Source organism: Coturnix japonica, chromosome 3, assembly GCF_054131305.1.
Source record: "Coturnix japonica strain WE chromosome 3, WE-NBRP24, whole genome shotgun sequence".
Classification (NCBI taxonomy): Eukaryota; Metazoa; Chordata; class Aves; order Galliformes; family Phasianidae; genus Coturnix; species Coturnix japonica.
The window spans coordinates 32,790,497-32,803,062 of NC_140665.1; the positions used below are offsets into that span (position 1 = coordinate 32,790,497).

The window sequence follows — 12,566 nt, forward strand, 5'->3', positions numbered from 1 at the left end:
AATGCATGCAGAAGCACAATGAGAGGTGGAAATCTTGTTGCTGCTGGCACAGAAAGGTGACTAAGAGAAAAAGATATGCTTGCAGAAAGGAGCTGAAACAAATGAATATGATCTGGCATTTGACAGATGAATAAAGAAATGGAAACATGAGGCCACACTAGTTAATATAGGTACGAACACACATAAAACTGTTGTCTAACTATACTGATCACTGTGAGAAAGAATCAGAGCAGTCATTCAGGTGTCAATGAGAAGTTATGAAGCCTGCCAACCTAGTTTTTGTACACTATGAGCCAGTATAATTACCTTTGCAGTTGTATGAACCTAATGATTGTTATGACCAGCCACACCTTCTCTGAAAGTAGTATTTCACTGAAAATGGTAAGAGCAGAGAGAGACAGAGGAGTAAGTCTGTTGCAGAGTGTACGTACCAAATCAGAACAAAATTTAAAATCCATTTTCCTTTGAGAAAAATATGTTCTTTTATAGCAAAGGATGAGATCCTCCTTCTGGGTGAAAGAGACTTGGACAACATTGCTACTTCACATCAACCAGTGAAATATCTCCATCTCAAGTGGTGGAAAGATCTGAAAGCACCTCAAACATAAGCTGTTCTGTTAAAAATAAGAGTAATATTTTGTTTAAAGAGCAATTTTTACTTTTTGCAACTAGCTAAGAGTAAGACTTTGCTGCACAGACCAGACCTTTGAGGTTCAAGCACTACTGGCATCCACAGACCCCAGCAAGGTAAACATATGCAGTTGATATCAGGATTGTATCCTACAGTGCTGTGGCTGCCTGCACTTCAGTCTGCAGAAAGTTGAAAGTCTCTTCTGGGACAGAACTGCAAAGCTGACTCTCTCCACAACAACGTGCATCAGAATAAGAGAACCAAATACACTTTGATCCTTCTCCTTCCTTTAGTCTTGTTTTTATGTCAGGCTTATGACGTAGCTATGTGGAAATGAGATAATGTCTATCAGTTTTGATCTATAGAGATAGCTCTCAGCTTCACTTCTCTTACACATTACACTTGAAAAGTCCCAGCATCTGCATAAAATTGTGACTACAGAAATAGCAATACAATCTTAGCTGACACTCCATTTAGTTGTGGTGTGCTAAGCCAAGGGAGAAAGATTAACAATTGCAGGAGGAGTAGATCTCCTAAAAGATGTCAGAATGCTGAGAATGGATTTATCTTTTTCCAACAGTGGTCATAAATGGATGCCTTGGGAAGATCAAGAACAGTGGGAATTTGCACTATCTCATTTTACCTGAATATTTTTCTGGAGTTTTGGATCTTGTTATAACACTTCAGTGAACCATTTTCAGTCTCCTCTGATCTTCGCTTGGATGAATGTGTACCTTTTGCTATTAAACATTACCATAATTGGGAACTAGATATTGAATCTGCATCTGTTTCCTGAAGTTGGCAAAAATATTAAGGAACATCTTCACCCTTGCAGTGCTGAAACACTAATTCAAAACCCAGTTGTGCATTTGCTAAAGTCACATTGCAAATCTACCACCAGGAGCAGATGCTCACATGTGCCATTTTGCTGAGGGTTAAAGTAATTATATAAGCAACTTCAGTTACCCAGGACTTCTCTGGAAGGCTTCTGATGGGAGTTTTTGCTGTTTTACTATCAACGGTAACAAAAAACACATCACCAACTATGTCAACTTTGGAGTATCCAAAGAATCAAATAACTTAGACGCAGTAAATTATCTCTTTTTTTTTCAAAATCACACATACAATACTAATATATCCCCATGAGCATCTGGCCTGGCATGACAAGTGTGATGAGCTACCTCATTATGGAGTCTTGTCTCTTTTTTATTTTCTGCAATTGCTAAAGACGTATCAGCTGTTCTGTAATAGGGACAGCTGTCAGACCACATTCCCTTCTTCTCAACAGATAGCCCACTAGCAGAAGAAATATATTCATTGGGAAACCATTAACTAGAAGTTGTTAATGGATAGCATCCCTGATAGTAAAGCACTTAACAAAAAGAGAGAGAGAGCAATAATCAGAACACACTTCCTACAGTATTTAAGTATTTTAAGTAAGAAACTTAGTAGCCCTAGGCTGTCATATGCCACTCCTTGTTGAACAGAAATCCCCACTGACTACAAAATGGAGTTGTTCTGAAAAACTGACAGCAAGATATGTCCCCTGATAGACCCGTGCTATCTTTTAACACGGAAACTTTCTCAACTTTCCAGAACAGTCTGTATCATGCTAAAAGCTCACTTGGAAAGGAAAAGTAGTAAATACAGAAACAAGTTTTTAAAAAAGCAGCATAAAATTTAACTAGAAATATACATATATGCATCACAAGAGTTGAAGGCCAGGTTTAGAAGATTGCATCCACTATTTTTCTACAACTTTTGAGTTTGCTCCACAGTTTTCTTGTGGAGATTTTTTAAGAAGAACATGGCCCTCTCAGATCAAAACACTTTGTAGTATGAAAATTCATCTATTTCTTTATGAAGGGTTTTTCTAATTAGTAAGTTGCCCACTTTCAGCATGGACTTCCTAGTGCCTACAAATTTCAAAAGATATTTATATTCACAGTCTTTGGTGATAGGAAAGGCAACTAATGTAAGGACAGTTATCCATAAATTAATAGAGCACTCAAACATTTCGTAAGCGTTACTGTCATGTAAGGGAAAAGTTCCAGTGAAAAAATCCTAATAACCACAGCACTTTTTCCTTTATGAAAACATAATATTTCGCAGTAATGATAAATATTCCTTACCTCCGCAGACAAAAAGCTACACTGATTTAATTACCCACTACTATCCTTTCTTCCTGCAACTTGATTTGTTTTCAGGACCTACATCTGCTTCCACTTCTGACCCAGGAGGATCAAATACATACCCAGAACCTGGAAAACCTCATGAGATGAAGCAGAGACCTAGATATGGCTTTTTCCTACTGCATCTGCACAACAGAAATCTATATAACCTCTTTGATGCACTTATTTCCCTGACATCTTCCTTTACTCTGACAAGGAAGGCTTTGCATTTTCTGAAGATCCTTTTTCCTCACATGGGTTCCTGTTTGAAATCACTGCATTTAATACAGCAAATTCCAAATAGAGCAACCCTTTAACCTGAAATGTCACCCACAGTGCTGCAGCAGGGCATGCCCAGCCATTTCAGCCTGGTGGGTGCAAGCCCCTCTCTGTAAAGGGCTTGATCCCAGCCCCCACAGAGCTGACATATCCCTCTGCCCATGGGCACAACCATGTAACCAGGACCTGAGCTCATGGCCCTGGGAACAGCCTCTGCTTCTACTTCAAGCATTTACTATGGGCCTCATGACACAAAAGAAGAAAAAAACAACTTCATCAGAAAAACTGCAAATTGTGAAAATGTACATTAAGAAAAGCAAACAAGCAACAGCACAGCCCACTACAGAAAGTAAATACTTTGTTCTTTATTCCTCTCACTCTGCAAATAAAATTATGTTCACATGAGCCCTACATATTCATATTAGTACCTCGTTGGAGAAGCCTCAAGCGGTTAGGCCTTGTCTCTCCAAGCTGCCTTTAATTGAGCAGACGAGATGCATCCAGTCAACAGGAGTGATACAAAGCCTAAGAAAAGATTAGGCTGACAAGACGAAGCCTGCCGCAGTCCCAGAAAGGATGAGTTCAGGCGCCACATTGAAGGTGTCAGCGGGGCTGCTGAAGTGAGACGCACAACATTTTTCTTTGATGACAGGCACCATTAAAATTTTTCCTGGCGGGCCTCCCCCAGCTCCAACACATCAGGGCCATGACAGCACGATCCGTCAGCAACGGCAGGTCCCAGGGAGCGCAGCCAGCCATGGGGATGCAGCTGCCAGCCCCAGGACCGCATCTGAGTGCTCATATCCTGCTCTGCTATGCACGCACCCCACATATGATGAGTTTTGAGATTCTGACTCCCAGACCCCACAAGTGCCAAGCAAAAGCTCTGATGCCATTTTTCTCCTTTCTGCTGTTTCTGAGGTAAATTCCTGATCCTCCATCCAATTTTAATTCTGCTCCAGTAATTGATCCCTTTATCAGCATTGCTGCCCTTCAGTTGCACTGCTCTGTTAGCAGCACACTGCCTCTGAAACAACAGAGAAAACTCCAAGAGAAAAGGCACAAAGCAACTCACCTGGTACAGTGAGGCTCTTCCCTGTGTCTGACAGGACCAGTGAGCAGGAAAGTCAAAGCTTTCCTTGCTCCAGATAATGATTTTTGACAAACGTAAGGAAATGAGAGACAGAATGCTTGGCCTTTGCTTTCAAAATTAAAATGCAGCTGCCCTTTACTTAAGAAACCAGAGAGATGCTTTTTTAGCTCAAATAACTACTTGCCTGTATAGAATCATCTTGTAGTACCACTGAAGCATGATGCTGATGAAAGTAAACAGAGAAAGGAGTTAGTTTTAACAATTGATACAACAGCTCCTGTGCAAGGCTTAGAAAATACATACATGTACAGTACACTGAGATAAGTAGAAACTTATTAATATACCCTCATTTGCTTGGCAAAGTACAAATATAGAGAGTTCAATTGTTTGCTTTTGTCAGTTCTTCACAGTTGTCATTTATAGCACTATTGTCTGTGCAAAAATAATGAATATACTCTCACAGATGGTGCCACAGGAACCAAAGTCATTATCTTTAGAGGTAAATCCAGTAATACGTTTTAAATCTCAAAAGCATTGCTCACAGAAACAACAAAATCTACTTAAAGAACACAATTTTTTGCATGCTACAATACTAATCTAGGAAACGTATTTCCACAAGACATCATTATATAGCCAGCAAATGCTATAAGACATTCAACATGCATAATAAAATGACTATTTCCATCTCTACTTAGAAAAAAAAGAAATAAGAAAAAAGAAAAAAAAGAAAAAAAGAAAAACCACACAAAATGTTTTGCCCTAGAGACAAGCAATACAAAAACTAAATAAACCATATTCATGGCTCTGGTCAGAAGTTAGCCACAGGCACAAGGTAAGCAATGAAATTCTTTTCAGTTTTCAGTTTACTTTCTTCAAGGCTTAGTGTCTTTTATTCTTCATGAAATAAAATGGTATTAAAAAGCTACATGACTTACCTGACTTTAACTAATTAGTTGATGTGAATTGTTATTCACAAATTCAGGTATTTTCCCCCACATAAAAAACAAAACATTTTTGAAAACAAGCATTTCACATATTTTCAGAATGCTGTCTTGTTAAAAGTGATAAAAAACACCACTTTTTCTTGGATTTTGATCTGTTTTTGAAGATAAATCTCAAAAAACATTTATTTTTTTTCTAGATTTGTCAGGCAATCAAAACCCAGTTATTTCAGTGTAGTTATTTGTTATGTTATTTCACTTTGAAGCATTGACATTGATCAGAATAGTATTTCATCAGATGCACTTAATGCAACAATTGCTGTGTTCCTCTAGGAATATGGGCACTTAATTAAGTTTCACTTTCCAAATACAAATCACATTCCAGACATAAATATTTCAGGTTAAATACAGAAATGAGTGCAAGTTTAATGAGGTCATATCAAATTTAATATACTCTGTGTCTGTTAGAGAGGAGCATTATTCCTAGTAAGAACAGAGCAGAGCTGCTGAGTACTGGGAAGTGCTGATGTAGTGTCAGCATTTCTGTTATCTACAGCTCACAGAGAGCTTCTATAATTCACTCATCTTCTTCTACTCCACTGTCTGAGCACACTGAGAACCTGTGGCTTTAAGGAGCTTTATCTGTATGTTGGTTCAGTGACTGTGTGCTTGCAAAGTAATAGGCAATGGTATCTCCAATGGTTGTGTTGCCCTTGGTTTGCAGACCGAGAAATAATATGAAAAGGGTAACTGAGCATCCTCGACAGATTAGACCAACAATACTTAAACTATTCCCTTGATATCAAAGGGAATTTGATCACTTTGTATTTCCAGTATATCATGCTGAGGTATTTGAGTTTAAATAAGTACCAGTTCTCTGCTATCGAGCACATAGCATCTTTTAATTCTCTATTTTCAGAGATGCACCTCAGTAGATGATGGTTATTAAACTGAACATGGAAACTTCTTCTTCTGCCTGGATTTTCAACAGCCTTTGAGTAGAGACATCGAAATGCCTTTCTACTATTTCTAACACATATACCAACACATACTTGTGTATGTGTGCATATACGCATGAACTCAAATGGAAATAACAGTCCAAGGTTTGCCATCATGATTCCTACACTCTCTGGAATCAGAGATCCAAAGGAAAAAGCCAGAGGATAATAATAAAAAAAAAAAAAAAAAAAAAAAAGGAAACAACTTTCTTTTTTCATCACTCCGTTCTGTAATACATTTTCAAGTGTTGGTAGGTTGCATGGGAGACAGCATCCTTTTGCAGCCTAACAAACAGAGGAGAAGTGTGCTCCCCTCCCACAATGAAAAGAACTTCCTGTATGCTGGTGCAGTTCTTTTTGACAAAGCACACAGCTCTATACCAAGTAGCCAGTCTATTCCTAGCACAGTGGAAAAATTTGTCCTTATTTGATCTAGACACAAAAACCTAGTAGTGCAAACATCTTTTGCAAATCCCTCGGTTCTCCACAGCAAACCAGGCAATCTAGGAGTTAAAAAATACCCTCTAAAATATCTGTCCTGGGAGGGAATTCCCCCCAAAAATATAATAAAATCAAATAATAAGAAGTACATAAAGAACACAACTTAGTTTCTGTCATTCACCTCCCCCACTGATGATGCATTAATGAGAGCAAGGTTATTCAGCTTTGCACTGAAACAATGGGACAAGCTTACAGCATTATACAGAACCATAGCACAGGCTCATGTTTTTCACTTCAGATCACAGTAAATCTCTTGAGCCTTCACCCAAATGATTCCATTCCTCTGTTTTCCTTTTCTCTGGACCACTGCCCACAATTTCTTTAGCCTAGACAATCCTGGGACAAGGATTGTCTATGATGACATGTTTGCATGGTAGCAACTCCAGTGAGATTGAATGAGACCTCTTCATACTAACAAGTACAAACGAATAGCAACAAAACAAGAACACTTTTTTCTTAAAGCATCTTAAGCCCCTTTTTCTGTTCCTGGGTTTTCTGGAGCACTTAATGAGCATATGAGAAAAAGGCACAAAAAGACACCGTTTTGAAAGCAAATGCTTGCTTGCAATTTTGTATGGTTAAGTGAACAATTTTTTCATGCACAAGTTCAGTAAGTGCAGACTTGGCTACTTCATATTTGAGAACAAATTCTTCTGAACATGCACAAAGCCTGTCAGGCTGAAAAACTGCAGCAAATAGATTGGCATAAAACAAAAAAGCCCACAGATAATTGTTGAAGGAGACTGGTAGAGGACATGCAAAAGGCTTCTAAAGAAGTGTTGGGATCAAAGACTGCAGGATACAGATAACCTTAGATAGGCTATGTGCTTGGTAAGAAGATGACTGGTGTTCTCATAAACTCCTGTGAAGTTTATAAAGCTGTGCCAACTGACAACATGGGATTTCTTTCCTTTTAGGCTATGATATCACTTTATCTTTCCCTGGCAGTGAGTTTTCTGTCAGTCCCTCTTAGAATGCAGCTGAGTGTTTTGCGCTGATTTGCTATTCTAGTGTTCATGAGAAGCTGATACTGAAATCACCACAGTCCAAATGACCACTGCCCATATAGCCCGATGATTTAATTCTAGCAAGTTGAGAAAACAGACATTCTCATTTATAAAGCAGAATGATGTGACATGGGACACACTTCACAAGGCCTGATGCTCATCTGGGGGACCTTTTTCTATGTAAATCAATCCTAGTAACAGTCCTTGCTTCCTTAAGATATAAATAATGCAAAGAAATTTTCCAAGCAACTTGGAAACTAATAAAAACCAATGTTAACAAATGAAAGTAAGTGCTCCTAGAATGCCTGAGTGCCTACCTGTGTGGCTTTCTTTACTTTCTGACAATGATTCCCAACAAACCGTAGATTCACGTCTGTTCAGTCCTCACACAATGCTGAACTGCAAGGAGATCATTCAAAGTGCCATTTCCTGTGAGTCATAACACACTGACGGATTCTTCAATTCTCTACTCTCACATCTGGATGGCCCACAGCCTGCTGTTATACGTGGCATGTGCATCTCCTCCTGAAGCCAACTGGAGATAAAAGCTTATACATGATTCTCATCTCTTCATTTGTCTCATTCTGAGTTTTATATCTCATTGCAATAATTCAGAACTCAGGAGCCCAGGAAGTAGTTTGGACGTTTGCTCTTTTACTGCTCTTACATAATGATATGGTATTCTAAGTTCTCACCCATTCTGACTCTCAGTGGGAGTTATATAGTTAGCTGCTCTTTTCTCCTTTGAATATTTCCCCAGAGCTGGCAGTCAGTAGCTTCATTTTGAACATCTGGAATGATAATAGGAAAAACAGCAATGAATGCTATTTTCTTTGTTTCCCTCAGCAGTGTTTTCTGCTGTGCGGCACTGAATGCTTCAGCTGAGAGCACTATAGTCATATGAGTGTGCCAACATATCCTCTGTGAGAGGTCCCAAAAGTACTGTGTACAAGTTATACATGAAGCAGAAAATATCTCAACATAAGCTTTGCACACACCTACCTAATCAAATGCAATTATCACATAACTGGGAAGAAAGTTTTTGTCAATGTGTTATTTCTTCTAACTAGCTCTCATTATTGTAACTACCAGCCATACTTTAAAGAGAATATATTAAAAGCTAGATTGATAACCCAGGAACCTTATCATCTAAATTAGAGAAAGCACATCATCAGCAGATGGCAGGCACAAAAAGACTTAGAAAACAGGAAATGGCTATGAATATAGATGCCCCGTCGCATGCATAGTATGTGAGTCTTATCTCTTTTGTCTCTGAAACTGTAAATATAAAGTGACCATAAATGTAATGTCATCATTTTTAATTACACTCAACACATAGAGTAAATTGAATCTTCTTCTAGCACAAGCTGGCATAATGTTGCTACATTAAAGAGTTTCACTGACGTTCATCTTTTGACTCTTGTGTGGTTCCAAATTGCACTGCTCAGCTGTTCTTTCAAATAGAAGGAATAGTTGGGTCAAAGTTATTTAAAAAAAAAAAAAGAAAAAAAAAAGTAATGAGTATAATAAGTAATAAATCTTCTTTCTGTATTTCCATCTTCTTACCACTATTTAATTAATGCAGAGATTGAGACTGAGCTGATTTTTTTTTTTTTTTCCTTTTTTTTTCCTTTTTCTAATTCTAGTTTCAGCAGCACTTGGTGAGTCTGAGAGCAAAAGCCAGACAAAAATCTACTTTAATTTACTTGTAGCAGACTGGGCTTCACACTTTCTCTCACTAAGAAAAACATTCCTTACTTACATACCGTGAATCCAAACCTGCTATGAAACCAGAAAAATACAAACACCGATCTCAGAAATTTCATCCCTTCTAGGGATCAGAATTTTGCTTTTAGAAACAAAAACTGGAATAGTTTTCTTGACTCTCAGAGCAAAAGGAATTGTGTGGTAGTAGATTGCAGACTCACACAATCAAGGTGATGCTGTGGTGACTCCCAGTGCTGCTTTGCGTAGAATTCCTTAACACTAAAGTTGCAAGTCTCTTCTAAATGCACAACATACACATGGCAAAAGTTTTCTCAATTAGAAAACATACTTTGTGTAGTAAAACATTAATCAGTAGTTTTTTTCCTTTCCTTTTTCCAGACAGTGTAGTTGGCAGACTAAGGAAACAGTTCACTTTCTCCCCACACAGCTGTGAAGCCAAGAGCAGTGCTTTCCCTACTGCTAAGGATGCTGTCTGAAAGGACTCTGAAAGCATTGCCTACCACAGAAATGTAATAAAATGACTTAAGTACATCAGAAGCGGCCCAACCTCCTTGTACAATATCCCATACAGCTTATACACGTACCCTTGCCACTCAGGCTTTGTGGGCACACGGGCTTCTAGCTTCTCACAGCACCTCCCACCAAAGATGTCACACAAACACTGGTCCCCAAGCTTTACAAAGGCACAGATGGCACCTTTGTCATGCTAAGACTTTTGGGACTCTAGTTCACTCACACTTTTGCATGGACTGGGATTTGGTCCCTTCATGTACACAGAACTGTACTCACATGTGGGTATGCAGGCACACCGGTGATAACAAGGGGCTCGTGGGTGATGGAAACTGCTGTAAGGAGTATGCTGGGAGACACGTACAATCTGGCCTGTGGAGATAATAACTGAAAGAAAGAAAACAGAGATCTCAGACACCAAAATAAATAAAGTAAAACAACGCAATCCCTGAACAGATGTAAGTGAAAATCATTGAAGGAATGGTAACAAAAATGTAACAGGAACTAAGGTCTGAGCAGCAGCCAAGGATATGCCTTCTCAAATGAAGGATGGAGAGAGGCATGAACACTCCTGTTCACCTTCCAGGCAGGAAGACAAGAGCCAGCTCAGACCTGAATCTCTGCCAAAGAGGCAGTAGATAAACGTTTGGGCACAGTATCTCACTAAAACAGCTCTGCAACTTCCAGAACAGAACTGGCTTGCTTTTGGCTGGCTCTTGCAGTGGACAGAGAAGCTCGCAGCTGTCTGCACCCATCTGTGTAGACATACCCTAAGAGCTCTACTGAAGCTTTGCCCATCAACACCAGCTGAGAAACCTGTCCTAAATGTAGGGTATTAAAATAATTTGGCAGAGTAAGATAAACTCTAAGGCACAAACAAATAAAAAGTGCAAAAACTGTGGAAGCACATCCAATTTTTGACATGTTAAATTATATGCAAACTTGTCAAATTAGTTTTAAAATCTCAGGGGAACGAATTCTGACAAGAAAAATAAACAAACAGAAAAACAGATTGCCGAAACTAAAGAAACCTTCAACACCAAGCATTCCACAGCCACAGGAAAGTAGTGTTACTATGACTACTGACAGCTAAGTAATAATACCTCACCCTCAAAAATATAGCAAGCAGATATGTTTTTCCAACTAGAGTTCCTTTATTCTGCTAGCTCATGTCGAAACATACCAATTGCTAGTACCACATATAACCCCAAATTTTTTCTTGTATCCATTTGTGAACCAAAGTTCACTCAAAACTAAATTTGTTTCTGACATAAAAATATGATTAAAATATTGTTTATCTTATTTAACTTTTTAGACATACGATGCTCTCAGTAAATGTTGACTGTTTCCACTTAAAGGGCACTTTACCATACAGATAGCTTAAGTGTGCGCTACTGTAGTATTCTCAGGTAACAGCTGAACCTCAGTGCTCTGAGATCTCAGTGTTTCAAGCAAGAACTTTACACTTCCCACAATAAACTCCCTTACTGAACAAATAAAACAGCACCCCAAGGAACCCTAGTTATTATATTTTCACTGATACGAAACTCTCTGACTCTTTTTAAATATTGCAGTTACAGATCAAGGATCCTTCAGCTTGCAAAAAAATTCAGTAATGGTTTAAAAACACTCCATCTGACACTGTAGCAGTAATGGGGACTACAAATGTAATACCACGTTAGTCATGACAGTTACATAAAATGGTTCATTGGAAAGTACATCTGTGATTCTTAAGGAGGCTAAATCAGAAGGAAAATACTTTAAGTATGGTCCTAATGATAATTTGGAGCTAAATTCTTGTTGATGTAGAGGTGTTGTCCTACCACAAATGCTAAGCTGTGAGTCCCAACGTTTTGCTGTCAGTGTTGTGTCTTAGCTTAGGGGCAAAAGAGAACAATTAAACTTCAACAGTTTCCATTCAAGTGGAAGAAGACTGTGACAACAGATTTTTCTGAAACCATCAGAAACCATCCGAGCCATGTTTTTCTGTGAAAGCTGAAGCTTGAAGTATGCAAAATCCCTCTGACAAAGTAATAAGAAAAATGAGGTATCTGAAACAGCACAAAGGAGAGTAAAAGGATTCAGATAAGGAAGTTTTGATGGGAGTAAGATTAAAATCATGAAAGAAGAACAAAAAGAGAAGCAGCTTCTTCATAAAAAATATTCTGACTGTAAGTGTAACAAATGACAAAGGAGGCTGACCTGCATAAAAGGATGGAGTTGCATCCAGCTTCATTTGTTGATTCCAAGTAACATTTAACAGGAAGGTACACAAAAGCCTTGGAAGGCAGATTACAAGTACCTACTGTAAGGTAGGTACTACCTGGTACACCACCTGCAGAAGGAACATGTATAATAAAGTAAGGTAAATCCCTAACACTCAGGGAACAAAAGGAAAAATTAATTCCACTTTGCAGAAAAGATAATGAGCAGCTTAAAAGGGCATTGATGGTGATCAACAATGAAAATAACAAGGATAAAGAAATTCTCAACGAGTGCACTGAATACAATATCAAATGTTTTTCCTCAACATCACTTCTCTACATTTTACAAGATGTTAACCTTCCACTCATTCTACAAGATAGCTCATGCACAGAGCATCAACAGTAAAAGCTTATCCAATGACATAGTAGAAAACTATGCTGGAGGATCATAGTCTTAGATGTTATGGACTGTTTTATCCCTAGATTAAGCTGGAATTCTCTCT

The 12,566-nt window shown here is 38.5% G+C and overlaps 1 long non-coding RNA gene across 1 annotated transcript; it reads right to left on the minus strand.

Annotated features, from left to right (window-relative positions):
• Positions 1-7,892: 7,892 nt before the first annotated feature.
• Positions 7,893-12,196, minus strand: LOC107311223 (uncharacterized). The gene is made up of 3 exons (XR_001553948.3): positions 12,062-12,196; positions 10,139-10,246; positions 7,893-8,412 (listed from the first exon to the last, which is right to left on the minus strand). It is a non-coding gene; the product is annotated as an uncharacterized LOC107311223 (long non-coding RNA).
• Between the last annotated feature and the right edge of the window lie 370 nt (positions 12,197-12,566).